This window comes from Camelus bactrianus, chromosome 6 (genome assembly GCF_048773025.1).
Source record: "Camelus bactrianus isolate YW-2024 breed Bactrian camel chromosome 6, ASM4877302v1, whole genome shotgun sequence".
Classification (NCBI taxonomy): Eukaryota; Metazoa; Chordata; class Mammalia; order Artiodactyla; family Camelidae; genus Camelus; species Camelus bactrianus.
In genome coordinates, this window is record NC_133544.1 from 56,325,978 (window position 1) to 56,342,895 (window position 16,918).

The following is a 16,918-nucleotide window of genomic DNA, read 5'->3' on the forward strand; positions in this document are numbered from 1 at the left end:
TACAAGTCAAACTCACTGTGGATCTATAGAGTGCAGTTTTGAATTCCTGCCAAAATAACTATTGTTTAGAAATACTGCAATGTCACTGGAATGGAAATGGCTATCGTCCAGTACAACTGTAAAGCCTCTTCAAACAATTCCTGTTGCATCAATCACCAATGCCAACATTCTTATTGAGTAATAGGTACTAGGGAGTCCCTTTTAAGAATTAGATAACCAAAAGCAAGAGTCTTAAGAGGGTAATGTAAAGAGGACCTCTACCTCAAGTACTCTGGCCGATTAGAGTGGCCACTAGGTATCCTGAGGGCATAAGAATCAGAGAGGATGGGTGAGAGGACCCTGGGACCAATGGGCAGGCTTAGGACAAAGGAATAGAAATGAGTAAAAAAATGCAGGATCACTCAAAACTTTCAGGGCATTACCTGGGCTCTGCTGAGTTGTTGAGTGAGAATCACAGTGGAAAACTCACCCTGGTTGAGAACATATCAGAAGCCTCATAGGGTCCAAGGTAAAAGCACTGCAGGAGGAATGCTTGGAGATAAAAGCAAGCAAAAGTTCCCCAATATGACAAAGCTTTTCTGAGCTTTTCAGTGTCCACATTCTTCTTCCTAAACATTCTGGGTTTCTATTAGCTTTTGGATAACTGCTTTTTGCTCTTGGTATCTTGGAATGTACTAATTTTATTTTTGGTTATTCTTGCTCTGACCCAGGCCTATGTTCTTCTGAGCAAGACCAGTTGATCCCTACCATCGTCTGCAGCCTCTAGAATCCCCTGGTGCCTGTCTAGCATATTGCTGGTTTGGCCCACCTTGAACTTCTTACTTTCATTCCCAGCATGATCCCACCCAGCTGTCTCCTCCAGGTCCTTGACTGACTCAGTCCTTCATCTCTATCTCACTGTCCAGAGAAGTTTCTGCCCTTAGGTAGGACATTTCTGTGAAGCCTCATGGTCATTGTGGCTTCACACAAATGTCCTCCAGGCACTCCAAAACATACACCAATATCCTGAGGAAAAGAGTTATAACCAAAGCAACCTAATTATCAGAGAAATGTAAATTAAAACCACAATAAGGTATCACCACACACCAGTCAGAATGGCCACCATTAAAAAATCCACCATTGATAAATGCTGGAGAGGGAGTGGAGAAAAGGGAACCCTCCTACACCATTGGTGGGAACGTAGTTTGATGCAGCCATTATGGAAAATGTTATGAGGTTCCTCAAAAAACTAAAAATAAACTTACCACATGATCCAGCAATCCCATTCCTGGGCATATATCTGGAGGGAACTATAATTTGAAACGATACATGCACCCCAATGTTCACAGCAGCACTATTTACAATAGCCAAGACATGGAAACAACCTAAATGTCCATCAATAGATGACTGGATAAAGAAGAGGTTGTGAGAGAAAAAAAAAAAGAAGTTGTGGTATATTTATACAATGTAATACTACTCAGCCATAAAAAAGAATGAAATAATGCCATTTGCAGCAACATGGATGGACCTGTAGATCATCATTCTAAGTGCAGTAAGCCAGAAAGAGAAAGAAAAATACCATATGATATCACTCATATGTGGAATTTTAAAAAAAGGGGGTTACAAATGAACTTACTTACAAAACAGAAATAGACTCACACACAGAAAATAAACTTATGGTTACCAGGGGTAAAAGGGGATGGGAAGGGATATACTGGGAGTTTGAGATTTGCAGATACTAACTACTATATACAAAATAGATAGACAACAAGTTCCTTCTGTATAGCACAGGGAACTATATTCAGTATCTTGTAGTAACCTATAATGAAAAAGAGTAAGAAACGGAATATACGTATGTATATTTATGACAGAAACATTATGCTGCACACCAGAAATTGACACAACATTGTAAACTGACTATACGTCAATTAAAAAGAAAGAAAGAAAGAAAAAGAACCAGAGCAACCAAAACCACCTTTTGGGAATGGAAGCAAAGCCTCATAATTCTGATGGGGGTTATCTTTCCTCTCTTCAGGAAGAAATACAGGAGGGACCAGACAGCAGAAGAGGTAATTCCTTCCTTTCTAACATTGGGCTATTACTATTAACTCAACTTTAAACTTAACTGACAAGTAGCCAAGGGGCAGAGGGCTTCAATCCCAGGAAGCCAGCATTCAACATACATATAATCAGGTACACTGGTATTGCAAACAAAGCATGGGATTGAGAATCATTTATACCTGACTTCACTTTCTGACCTACTTTTCACCAATAAAGAGACTTCGAGCAAATCATAGATTATAAAATTCAATGTTAAATGGCAACCCAACATTATAGAATCTGTAATTTACTTTAAAATACTTCACTATAATATGCATGATATATATGACAATTAATTTAAGCTTCATTTCTATGTGTAGTCAGCTAAAGTGATACCTAATACATCTAGTCCAGGGGTGGGGGTATGTCCCAACCAGCATTATATCAAAATGGGGGTGGCCTCACTCCTACCTCGATCAATAATCATTGCTTCATCGCTTAGAAAGCTGAAAGTTAGAAATGGATTTTCCTTGAAGAAATTAAAGGTGTTCAAGACATATGAGGATAGCTAAAATATCGTAGAAACATTTTCAGGGGAAAAGGATGAGAATCCTCAGATGTGTCCTGTATGATATTGTCTAAGGCTCAATTCCTAATCTGTCCTTGACTTCAACCACAGGTTTAGAAGAATTTCTGATTGCATGATGCTTTCTAAAGGATGCAGAATCCTACCTCAAGTAAAGGTATACTCAGTACTACAGATTTGGAGACCCTGAAAGGAAATAGAGCTGGAAATTCATCATCCTTATCAAACAGATTGTATGAAATACTTTGTGCCTACTTTCCTAATGAATGTCTGTCTAATAAATACCTGTATGTGTGGTAAATTTTTGTCTGAGGTTTACATTCATTACAACTTGATAGCAAGGTTGTAGAAGAGTAGTTAATTATTACTACCTCAAACTTCTTAGGTAGGTACTATAATTTCCTAAAAATTTGAGAATTGGTGTGACAAAATTGGCTTAAGGAAATTCCCAATTGCCATCCTTCATATCCTACAGGGTTGTTGAGAAATTACATGTAAAAGCTGACTGCAAACTCTAAACTCTAAAACAGTACAAACACACTGTCTCAGAAATATTTTTGACTTGTACAACCTAAGTTTCCCCAGGGCTTGCCACCTGGAGGTATAAATGGAGTCACATCATTGGTGATGTCTTACATTTACCTGTTTCTTTCTCTTATCTGCCTGACAAGAGGGCCCTACATAGAATTTCTGATGTTTCAGCATGAAATGTGTGTGCACACTCATTACAGTGTGGGTGCATTTGCCAGGAAGAGCTGTCATTTCCAGGCACCAGCAGGCCCCTCCCACTGATGCTCTGGAGCAAGTCTGCAGGGTAGGGGTTCACTCCATGGGAGATACAGGGCAAACTTTTTGGAATGTGAAGAAAATATTAGAGTTTCTGCTTAATCTTTGTTTCATCCTTTTTAATTTTTACTTTTGTGTATGTTTCATAAAATATGTAATATATTAATACAGTTAGGGCTTAGATATTTTTTAACAGATAAGTCTGTCAATCAAAAGAATCTAGAAATCTCTGGTTAGAGCATAGATGGGGAACATATCTTTCTTCTTCTTGTAAATATACTCTGCCAAAAGGCTGCTGAGGCAGTGGTCTTGTTTCAAATCATGTACAGATTTTTTAATGGAACAGCTCTTTTGTATACCTGCTCCTCCCCAATTTTTACAGGACTCAACACTGAGTCCGGGGAGTGACCAAGAGAGGATAACTTGTGACCTACATCAAACTGGACTCACAAGCACTCCATTCTTTGGAAATTAGAGCTTATCGTGGCTGACTCCACTTCCCTTAGGATGAGTTCTCTTCAGAAATCTCTTTGACCCTGGTGCCAATACACTCTGTCCACTGATGGAACAGATGACCAACTCATCACCAACACAGGGCAAACATTCAGTGGACATGCCCAGACATGTCTGGAGCTCAAGGATGGAGGCAATTCAAGCGGAGAGGCTTCAACCTACGCAACAGCTGACAGTGTAAGGAATATTAACCCATCATTGCTAAATCACATAATTATTTCCATGGCAAAGTTTTAACTGTACTAGGAAAACCTCCCTAGGCAATCTTGTTCCCTGAGAGTGGATGCATAACCTCTATGTCTACTTACTTATTCAACATCTGTGGGGAAAATGTAAAATCAACTGTATAGGGTATTTTAATACCTGAGGGTGCAACAGACTGTGTGAATTGAAGATGTGTATTACTGAAGTAAATGTGCATTTTGAAATGAATTTCCAATGACATGATTATGAAAGTTTAATGGTAAATGTTATTATTCACTGGGCCCAAAACAATTTTCTATGAAAACATTTTCCCCAAATTAGAAAGGAAGCATAAGGAAAATAAAATTTGATATACAGACTGTCCCCAACTTGTAATGGTCCAACTTATGATTTTTCAACTTTATAATGGTGCTAAAGCATACACATTCAGTAGAAACTATACTTTTAATTTTGAATTGTAAACTTTTCCCAGCTAGTGATGTGTGGTGTGATACTCACCCTGATGCTGGGCAATAGCAGAGAGCCACAGCTCCGCCAGCCACACTATCCAGAGGGTAAACAACTGATAAACTTAAAACCACCATGTGCTCATACAACCACTCTGTTTTGCACCTTCAGTATAGAATCCAATAAATTACAAGAGATATTCAAAAACTTTACTATAAAATAGGCTTTGCGTTAGAAGATTTCGCCCAAATGCAGACGACTGTAAGTGTTCTGAGCACATTTAAGGTAGCTCAAGCTAAGCTATGATGTTCAGTAGATTACATGTATTAAATGTACTTTCGATTTACAATATTTTCAACTTACTATGGGTAACCCCATTATGAGATGAGAAATATCTGTATAAATATTGGTCATGTAATGTGGTTGTTCCTGTCCAGTTTGGGGAAGAAGCAGGATGGTTGGAGAAGATGCTGGTACAAGACTCCTTTGACCACTCTGAACTCAAAAGATCTAACTGACCCCAAGCACAGCTCACCAACACGCCACCTGCCTTCCTCATGGGAACCAGTCGTCTGAACACTTCAAGGGGAAAAATGGTTGCTGCTTTGCTCTCCTGTGAACATTACTGTGAACAATGCCAGTGTTGTGGGCCACAGAGTTAAAACTGGCTCCTGTCCATTGGAATTAATTCAAAAGACAAATGAGAATCAGGCCTGCAAAAAAGAAATACACTCTGGTGCTGAAGTCAGCAGTGTGTAATCCTCTTGAGTCAGGATGTAGTAACTTAATATATCAACTTTTGGAACTCTCTGATCAGATAAATTTTTATTTCAAAATGAAAAAAATAACGCACTCTTTCCATCTAGGATAACATATCTGGTTTGTTAGAGCCCCCATCCAGTGATCACACTGTGTATTTTCTCCCCCTCTTCACCACAGCACACTAGCCACACGGGAGACCTGAGGTTGCCCTGGACACAGGCTTTAACAGAGCTGGAAAAAAATCAGAGCATAGCTAGAAAGATCATAGGGATGGAAAGGCCTTCCATGAGAGAATGTCTGGTAATATCAGGTCTATAATTTAAAAAAGGAGAAGCCAGGAGGTGGGGGAGCATGACCTAAATCTATTAGACAATAAAAAATTATTCGGGATGGCCCTAAGCTCATTTTTACCAAATCCCAGAGAGTTGGAAACTGTGACTCACCAGGACTTGGGTGAAGGGAGACATGAAACAGAAGGCTAAGGATGACGCCCGGTCTCTACCCTGAGGGATGGGATTGAAGACAAAGTTTTACTCTGGCAGGGAGTTCAGAAAGAGGAACAAGTTTGGAATGGGGAAGAGGATGAGATCATTTTAGATGCACTGAGTGAAGATACTCAAGGAAGATTTGAGAGAAGATAAACAGAATGCAGGAAAAATATTAAGTCTGAATCTCAGAAAAAATAACCAGAGGCTAAAAATCTGAATCCATTAGTCATCAACACACAGCTATAGAAGAAGCCATTGACAAGCACAGCATCATCCAGAGAAGAGGAGGAGAGTTTGTCCCGTCTGGTCTGGGAACAGACTCATGGAGTCATTTTAGATTAAATAAAATATTAAACTTGCTTACCTAGTAGGCATTAAAACATATGTAAGACCTATGAACATTTAACCTCTGAGATTTTTTTAGCTCAGAGAATTTTATAAATAAATTTAAAATCTATTTGTTATACACACATACAATTTAAAAGTCCATACTTCTCATAAGAGAAGTTTGTTACTGTTACTCTCAAAAAACAAAACATAAAAAGGAAAACAGTTTAAGTAAATTTGCAAATGCCAGATGAATTATGTAATTATTGCTCCAGAGATAGTTATTTGAGGGTGACATGAAAGATAACCTCCCTATTCTCCCCTAAAACGTCCCTTGGGAACCTTGTTAAAAGTCTACACTGCCCTAGAAGACAGGACTCCTTTTCCCAGGAATCTGCCCCTGGTAAGCACTTCTCATTTAATCTATTTAAGTCCATTTGCTAGTAAATGTTTAGATATTTATGATTGAGGGAGGAGAATGATGGTTACAAGTAACAATATCATGACCAGTTACTGAGATTGAAGCATGTATCAGGCACCATTCTAGGCGCCACGAGCATTCTAATTCACAAGCCCATGAGGCAAGCATCAGCATTTCCGTTTTACAAACTTGAACCTCAGCAAAGTTGAGTGACTTGCCTCAAGGCACACTGTTGGTAGCAGAAAAGCAGAATCCAATCCCAGATCTGCCTTTCATTAAAGTCCCTGCTGTGCTCTTTGTGCTACTTCCCTAACTCATATAAGGACTGACTTTCATCATTGAATTATAAAAACAGCAAAAATAGTGTTACGATAATTAACACAATATTTGATTGAACCACATGAAACTGCCAATATTTGGCCATTTTTGACCTATAAAAATGGGAATTCCATACAGTTCAACCTTATAAAAGCATATACATTGGTATTTTTTCAGTTATTTTTCAATAAAACTGGGAAAATAATTTAAGTTTGTTGTGAAAGACAGTAATTTGTTAAACTGAAACCTTGTATATTGACTATAGGTTAACCACCAAGAGTACTGTGAAACACAAGATAATGAAACACACAGGCGTGAAATTTAAATCGTGTATAAATTAAAACATGCTTTCACCTACATGAGGGAATTAAGCAAATTTTAAATATTCTATGGAACATCATTTTGGAAAAATCACAAGGCTGAGCAATTGAAAGATACACAGAACCCTATAAGTGAGGCATAAAATATTAGAGCTAAAAGGAAACAAAAATCATTTAAATTTAACCCTTCTGTTTTACTGTGGAGGAGACTAAGGTTCAAGAAGATTATCTCAGCAGATATTAAAACTCAAGTTCCTTACTTCCAGTCCAGGGATCTTTAAAATAGATCAGAATAACATGTTATTTGAACACAATAATGTCCTTGTGTATTGCAGCAGGCCATGGCATGTACTGCAGATGTAAGAAAATTTTCATAAGGTATCATTTTTGTCTTACAACATGATGAGGCTGCTAAAAGTAAATATAGTAAGTACGTTTCATACCCAAAAAGTAAAAACATGAGCTCTAAATTTAACAGAATTGTATTTTCTTTTTTGGCCTGTTGTTATTATGGAATAATCAGAACACTGCCTTCTTCCAAGATGGTTTTTCTAATTGCTTTTGGATATCGTTTTGCCTTTTTAAAGAGGAAGGCATTCTAAAAATAGGATGCTGTCAAAATGGTTTGAATTTCAAGAAAAAAAAACTCACACCTGTTTGCTGAGAAATATTCAGCTCAAAAGCATGACATTTAGAATATGTCTTTGGTACAAAATTAATCTGTATATATCCACTGCTTAGAGATAGTTCAAAATACATAGCAGAAATGGGCTATCTTAATTATTCCCCTCATTTATGAGATGGTATGTTCTTCTAGCCAAACAACTATATTATTATGTGCCTGTCCTTTGCTTTATTTCTCACTAGAGCATTTTTATAGCAATGGGAAAGGGCTGACTGCCATATCATTTTCCCTATCTGGTGCTTTCCCTGAAGATTCTTTCAAAATCCACCAATCCATGAATCAATCAGAGTTACAGCTAAGGATTCATGATTTAAAGGAGAATAAATAACTGTTCCTGAAGGAGACTCAAATTCACTAAAGGGATAGAAAGAAAGAGGAAACCACCAGTAGAAGAATCAATGCATCTTTTGGATGCCCTGGTAAACCCCAATTCCCTCTTAGAAATCCCTTGGAGAGGAGAAGCCCATCAGAGCTGCCTGGGCAATATCCCTTCTTTCAGTGAAAAGATTTAGAATAACTGGATGGTGAACGATGACCTAACCATCAGCCACAGGGCTTCCTAACATGGTATCTGGATAACAAGAATCACTCAAGGGTGTTTAGAACCTTGAAAAGTATCACTGCAAAAGAGAATTCATTTTCTGCACACTGAATACCATCAAGTTTCCTCTCTCAAAAGGTTATATGGATTCATTCATTCTTGCAACAAGAACTTACTGAGCACCTACCACATGCTAGGCACTATTTCAAGAGCTAAGGAGATATCAATGAACAAAACAGACAAAAATCTCTGCCCTCATGCAATTTGCTTTATACTAAGGGGGAGACAAATGATATAGTAAAATGTGTACTTTGCAGATGGTGGTAAGTGCCATGGAGAAAAATTAAGCAAGAAAAAGAAATTACATGAGATATTATATGTGCCTAGCACAGTATAAGCATTTAAAATATATTGAAGGGCTTTTCTTTCCACTAATAGAAGCTCTGAAAATTATTTCTCTGGTTTCAGGATTGGAGTTGAGAAATTACATTTCTTCTTGGGGAAGTAATAATCTTATCCCACTATTGAGTAGTGAAATAATAATAACTTTTATTTATCAAATGCCTGCTCCGTGCCAGTAACTTTACATAAAAATACGTACTTCATGTCATTCTATAAAATGGATATTCTCCTCATTTTATGACTGGGGAAAATGACAGTCTAAGAAACTCAAGATCACAGATCTTGTAATCTTATGTCAATTAGAGCTAAGATTCAAAGGTAAATATACCTGGCTCCAAAACCTACCCTGCCAGGCTCTATTCTTGTTTAGGTTTAGGGTGTCAGGAGATGACATGAGTCAAGAAGGGAAACATAACTATTGCTCCCACAGGACCACCCACCCCTGCCCATCTCCCCTACCACTAATCTCCTGCACAGAGAATATCAGTCTACATAAATATGTGTAAATTCTTGGATTTGGGGGATTCCAAAATCCAGGATGGAAACCTCTTTGGTACAAACTGCTGCAAAAATTCACTTTCAGTTGGTAATGTGGCCTTTCCATCACCATTTGAGGTTCTAGAATATCCTTGAAAAGAAGTACTTTGTTTTCTCTTCAAGCTGGTTGGCAGCACTCATTTTACTACTTCTTATTCGGGTATCTACGCATATGTATTATTTACAAAAGGATAGTGTTAAGATTTAGTATCAATGAAACATAAAAAAAATCATACCAGACAACATGATTTTTGTTGTTTTCTTAAAGAACAATTTTTTTATTAAAACAAAATAAAGGTTTACTCATCTTCACAACAAATAAACCTAATAATACTAACCAGAGCAAGGAACAAAAGGGAAAACTCTCTAAGAGAAAAATAACATGGTGAAACATGTCTCTTCTTAAGCTGGTTATGACACCTTTTTCTTGGTCCTCTGCCTCTTAGCCTAGTCATTTTCAATTTAGTCAAAATTCATATGTTTAAAAATCATGCTATCAATTTTTTATTACTAAATTAGTTAAAATCATATTATCCAATTCAACAATCTGATTCTTTATTAGTTCCCTGAGAAATCATGCCTGCTCCTGTGGTTGTTTTTATTTCTACCTTTATTTCCAGATCTGTCCTTTCTCTTCAAGCAGCTGCTCTTCTGAGACAGGTATTCTCAGTGTTCTGGAAGCTGTGTGCCATCCCTACACCAGGCTGAAGAAATGTATTGTCTCTCTGGAGCCTCCCTGTGCTGCCCACCTTCTCATCATTCCTTCCCCATTATTTTTATTTATTTTTAACTGAAAATGCAATGTAATAATAACACTAAAGGACACAAATTTTTAACTCTATTTGCACACCTGTTTCCATTTTTGCATACAGTCTTCTACCACATAAGCCCCTGCTATTTTGGTTATTTCTAGTTGATACCTCACATAGACTGCCTGCAAGAGTGAGTAATATGAGTTAGAGTCATTCGCTTTTAATTCACACAAAAACAAAACAACAGATTAAACACAGGGCAATATTTGAATTAACTATCAAAAGCTAAATGTAAGCAGAGTACTTCACAAGGGGAGCTAAGTGTCATCTGGTTTTAGATGGGCTATTTTTATGCTAATGTAATGGGAATAAATAGTAGCAGGGAAGATGGGGGCCTATGGGGCTGCTGGTGGGGAGGATTATGGTGGGCTTCAAGCCGTCTGTCCAGAGGATAGGAGACTGGAAGGGTAGAAACAAATGATGAGCACTAAGAATTAAAAAAGCTGAGAGACAGTGGGAAACAAAGATTTTTGAGTGGGCCAGAAAAAGTAACAGTTATTCCAGAAAACACATTTAAATCAAGGAATAAAATGAAAAGAATAGAAGATGAGGTGGCAGCTCCAGATATGCCTGGAGCTCCATCTCAGAGTACCCTGGGAACAAGGGAAGAACTAATCAGGACTGTCTACAAGCAGAGCCCAGACAACAGAGTGTTAAATTTATGACAAGCTCTCCAAGTAATATACATGTGCTTGCTTTTTGTCTTCCTAATTGGTAAAGGGTTTGTTTCTTTAGCATATGATCTTGCACATGATAGACCTTTGATGCATTTGTTGATTGTTGACTTCTGGTGAAATTACCTGAAACAGCTTGCTTTACAGTTTGTACAAGGGTGAACATGGTGGGCATTAGGATTGTTACAGGGTACAGAGTAAGGCCATGAGTCCTTGGGGCTTGATCTTTAGAGAAGATTCCATCCCTGAGATGTGACAAAAGTCCCTTATGGATCTGTCAGGTCCTTGTTACTGTCACACAGCCAAAAAAAAAAAAAAAAAAAATTACCTTTTTCCAGTGCAGCAAGCATCATCATTCATGTTAATTCTCTAGCATTTCTCTGCACATCTGTAGATTAATACAGCCACTTCTCACTGTGACATGATGGGTGAGAATGCTTCACCTACTATAAGGTCCAGGAGTCTGTTACCAGTATTTCATTATTATAAACAGTAATGGCGGATCTTGACTTATGAACATTTGCATGGCTGGAACTGCCTTGCTGGAGAAGAGTTCATTATAAATATTGACTGTAATTCCCTTCTTAATTAAAAAAAAAAAGTGAACTCTTCCTGCAGTAATATAACCTCAAATTATAGGCCCCCAGCCTCCTGGAGAGAGAAATAGAAAAAAATTGTGCTAAAAAAATACCCAGCCAGCATAAAAATGTTGTGTAATTTAAATGAGAATTAAACAAAGAAGGTGATAAAAGTAATCAAGTAGTAAACAAAGGGCAGGATAATTAATATAAACAATGAACCAATAGGATGGTTAATTAGCTTGCTTTGCAAAGAAGATTTGATTTCTCCCCTGAAAGCAATGGTGGTGACAAATAAGTCTGACCTATCAAGTATCTTCAAGTATAATGTAAGATGTCTCTCATTGCCAATAAAAGAACTGCCACTGAATTACTGTGCATGGTGCTGAATTATCATGGACGCCTTTAAATTACCATGGATGGGGGTCTTTGCTCTGGGTTGTTTTGACAATGGTCTTTTAGTTTTTTTCAGCTCTACAATTTCTATCTGAATTATTCCAGAACAAAGTCTCAAACTTAAATACCCACAGAGCTCAGGCAGCAGCAGTGGAGGTAAATGAATGGGAGTTGTGGGGAGACCATGATGAACTGGAGAATACTGATCCATTTAAGGCAGTCAATTCTTGCCAAGTGAGCCACATCATCTAATTCTTAAAGAGAAGCTTAAAACTCAGATTTGTGTGCCAATTTTTTTATATCAAAAGTGCCATAAGGAACTGTCTAGATAACTTGCAGGGTCCAGTGCAAAATTAAAATGCAGAACCTCTTGCTCAAAAATTATTAAGAATTGCAAGATGGCAACAGCAGAGCATTAAACCAAGTATGGACCCCTCTAAGCGTGGGGCCCTGTGCCTTAGCACAGGTTTTAAGTCCAAGAAGCCTGCCTTGCAGCTATATAAAACAAGCTCAGGAATCACCCAGTTTGAGATCCTTTTCTAATGGTTCCACATTCCCAACCCGTTTCCCCTTGTGACTCAAAAGCACAACAGTTGCGAGATGGTTAGAAGGGCTTGGAGCATGTCCTAGAGCTAAAGAACAAAGAGAAACATTACTGGTCGCTTACCAGGGAAACAAAGTCTCTCTTTTGTCCTTACCAAGTCCTAAAGCCAACTAGGGGATTCAGCTGTTGACAGGTACGTGCTTGTGGAGAAATCTTCGGCCTTATTAATTCAAAATATCTAAAAGTCTGTTGCTAGAGCCAAAGTCCTATAAAAAGTGATATTCCCTGAAAAGTCTTCCCATCGTGGCCCATCTACAGATCTGGGCACATGCACTTGCCATCAAAGAGGAAAAGTCAATTTGCAAACGACTGTCACAAGTCATACATACCTCACAGATAAATGAATATGCACCTGAAAAATTTCATGAAAATACAATCACAGTTTTGAATACATTAGGTATTATGATTGTTTAGACAAATGCTTTCCATTTAAAGGGATGTTTGGAAGGCATACTAGGGTTAATGAACAGGCTGCTCATAGCTGGGGGTGACTGGCACGTAACTCTACCAGCACACTGGCTGGAAAGTTCAATTCAGAGGGCTCTCTGGACAAATCATTTTTAAGGGTGAGAAATATCTATTATAAAAACAAAAAAAAACCTCCTTAACTGATCTGTCAAATACATTTCATATTTCCATATGTCAGGTTTATGTCAATTGAGATAGACATGTATTTTTTTGTTTGATTGCAATTATATTTTTCAGAATGGCTTATACCAAAAAAATGCTAATTTCCATATTGGCTTGGTCCACACTCAGCAAGATTCTAATCCAATCCCAAAGCAGAAAATAAAACCAAAGCTATTATTCAATGCAGTGATTCTACCTCCATGCATAGACCATATATGTGTACATGCAGAGACACTGGGCTTCTCTATTAGCACATGGAATAGAAGGGAATAGAAATAGTATTACAGTGTCAGAGAGAATAAATCACTCCACTGTAAATTTACTTGCTTTTTTTTTGCACTGCCCCTACCCCGCCACCCTTAGAATGTAGTGGGGAAAAAGATCTGCATCTGTCTTGTCCTATTGCTATGTTCCCTGACATTGCTTGGCACATAGTAGATACTCAATAAATAGCTGTTAAATTGAACTGAATCCACAGGATCAAAACAAATTATCACTCATTGATTCTATGCTTGGAAATAGAAGGAAATCTGAGACTTGCAGCAGGACTATCAATTTCCCTCAGTTCCACTGGCTATTTTATTTCCTACTTAGAACCTAATTCTGATATTCACTGCACCCAGTAATTCTGTTGCTTTCTGGTCAGCCTATAATTCCTGCAGCTCATGCAGACATGAACCTGGGCCTCCTTAAAGCAGGCTGGCACAAATGTTAACTTCTTCCCAGAACCTAGAAATGGCTAAGATCTCTGTGGAATAATATTTCTAAGTATTCACCATACCGGAATCAATATCAGCATGCTGTCAGTGTGTGCATTAGCCCCACAGTCAAACAAAGAACAGCCTTTACAGCCCAGTAATGATGCTGGGCGTGGAGAGCTGGGGAAGGGCAAGATGATGCAGAGATGACTGTATCAGTTCTCCTCAAATACAAGGCTTCCAGGATGTTGCACAAGACCATATTCTTCTACTTTGTCAGAAATAGGCAGCATTTAAATTCAGCTACTAATACTTTCAGCAAAATAACTCTTTTATCTTCTTGACCCAAGAGATGGATTCAAAATACCCCTTCCCAGCTGTGACAGAAGTTTCCTCTTCTATTTCTTTCTGGGTGTTAACAGGGAATGGAAATGTCTTAAAGTTGGCAGGGCACTACAAATGTAGCTGATAAGACAGGTATGACAAACTTGAATCATCACTGAGTCAGGTAAGACCTGTTTTTAGGACAACTCCATCATGCCCATGCTTATCCATGTAGCATTTCCCATTCGCAGATCCTGCTAGAAAGATATGTCAGGCAAGGGCAGTGGCAAAGACTTTGAGCGTCAATTCTGCATTACTTAAATCTCTAAGATCAGAGTGGGATCTGACCAAGATTCATGCTCATCCCTGCAGTAAAACTGATCTTAGTGTTGTAAATGATATTTCATTCTACACATGAAATCTGATTTTCCAACTAGAATGGGGTCAGGGGGAGATAAGTGTGATAGAGTAAAGATGACTGCTCTTATGTTATACACAGTTAGGATGCCATAAAACTTAGATGACTGTGGGTAAGTAGGTGGGCATCACATTCAAATTACATTAGTTTGGAATCCTGGCCCAACCACTAATTAACTATATGACCTTAGCCAAATTTGATAACCTGGCTAAGACCTGATTTCTGCAAAATGTGAATAATAACACCTAATCCTATAAAATGAAATTGTTACTCTCTACCTCCTGATGTCATAATAAAGGCTAAATAAAATATATACAATGTGTAGTCCAGTGCCTGATACATAATAAGAACTGAATAAATGAAATAAATGATAGTTGTGGGTGTTACAATTTTTCTTTATCATCCTGTCATGGCCTAGTTATCCACAAGAATTAACTTCCTTGTAACTCTATAATTCAGTGAAAGAGAGCCACAACCAAAAGCACGGAGGAGGCTAGCTTCTTGTGAGGCTTCTGTGGTCTAAACTTGGCCACACAGTAAATATGGTCTTGATGATCTTTCACTCATCACTGTGAAACTAAATTCTTTAAATTCTAGAAAGTTTCAGAGAAATGCCACAAAATGCAGCCACAGAGCAATCTCTCCCCTTCCCCCATACACACCCCACCCCATCCACCCCTTGGGGATATATTAAAACTAAGACAACTGAAACAGCCTCAGCCAGTAATTAAGACACACAGCTAATCGGAGAGCAGCACTGGCTGTGGCCCTTGGCAGAGGAGCCCAGCACCCAGGATGGTAGCTCCCATTACTAGGGCTTTGTTCTCCTGGAATGAAAAGAGCACAAAAGCCTAAAGTTGGGGGTCTGCAATCGCATTCTGAACATCTGTAGGGGCGAGGAGAGATCACAGGCTCCTCTAAACTGCAAGGATGTCCTACCAGACAACTGCGTCAGCCCACACCCACCAGCGCCTTCCCCACCCTCCAAGCATGACTCCACTTTTTCTAACATTGCCCTTAAGGATTCTGGCTTCTGTGACTTCCAGTAATTGTACAAATCACCCATGATGAAGCAGCTGAGAGCACTGTTAGACAAAAGAGACAAAAATTAAGCAAATAGGAAACTCATTAAAATGCTGCCTATGGTTATTTTTATTCCTAGCAATTCATGTTACCGACCAGGTCTTTCTTCAGAGCTTTTCCTTGGAAAGTAATACTTTAAACGAATTCCAATGGGCACCGAGTGATTTTCTCCAGACCCATAATCCAGCCACTAGACACACTTTCCCCTCCCCCATACCATCCAGCACTCCTCCCTGTCACCTTATAGCTACTGACTTAGCTGTGTTCACACCCAGAGGTCCCAGCAGAGCTTTCTGTTCACATTATACAACATAAAAAAGCAGGCAATGAACAACCCATGCTCCTAAGTGCTTGCGATAAAGCCAGGCTGAGCTGACCTCTCCCATCCCATACAGCTGCATATCAGCCACATAAGCCTAAAGGACCAAGAGCAGCATGTGTGTGATGGGTATAAACAAACTAATTAAAATCCAAGGTCTTTCATTCCAGCTAGTGCCTAATGGGACCAATATGCTCGACTCTGCGAAAAAAAAAAAAAAAAAGAAAAGAAAAGAAAAAAATCACTCCAAGCTGGCAAGAGGTATTGCTTTTCCTGTTTCCTGTAATACATTTCTTTTAGGCTCAATAAACAGCCTGAAAGAAGAGGAACTCAAAGACTGCCATTCTCTCCTGTGAGACTTTTCAAGTAAAAACTATCAGCTTGGCAGCACTGAGCCAAAAGACCACTCCCTGATTCCAAGTGGACATATTGATCAATTGAACTGACATGTGCCTCCTTTCTCTTCCTTAGTAGCAATCAGCTGCACCGGGAAAATCTGTTTCCCAACACAAAAGGCAACTCACTGCTCCTTATCAGATACTGTCAGGTCATATTTTTCAGAAAAAAATAATAATAATAATAATGAAGAGGTCTAAAGACAGAGCTAGGAGTTTAAAAAAGCATGATACATGGAGTTTCAGAATTGAGTTGAGGTTATGACTGAGCCCAGAGATCAGTATTTGCCACAATCACTGAGGACTCTGCTATTTATTCATCTTATCAGATTCCGGTTAAAGTTAAGCAAGAGGTAGCAACACCACTGCCACTTCCAGAGGCCTCCTCAGTGTTACCCTTCACTGCAACTGCCGCAGAGAGGAGACTTGTTACAAGTCAGCCTGCAAATAACTCCAGCTATTTTGGAGGCTAGCTAGAGATGGAAAAATATCGTGGCAGTCTTTCAACTAACTATGAAGTACATGGGTTGAAGGACTACCATCTAAATCAAAAGGCTCAAATGATTTCACTTGGTTTGGGTCTTAATGTTTTTATTAAATTCTCTATCTTGAACATGCAAGAGATCTTCTT

At 38.6% G+C, this 16,918-nt stretch overlaps 1 protein-coding gene across 1 annotated transcript in view; it reads right to left on the reverse strand.

Moving 5' to 3' along the window:
• Nucleotides 1-16,918, reverse strand: part of AKAP6 (A-kinase anchoring protein 6) — a 563,915-nt gene that overhangs the window by 476,472 nt on the left and 70,525 nt on the right. The window lies entirely within an intron of this gene.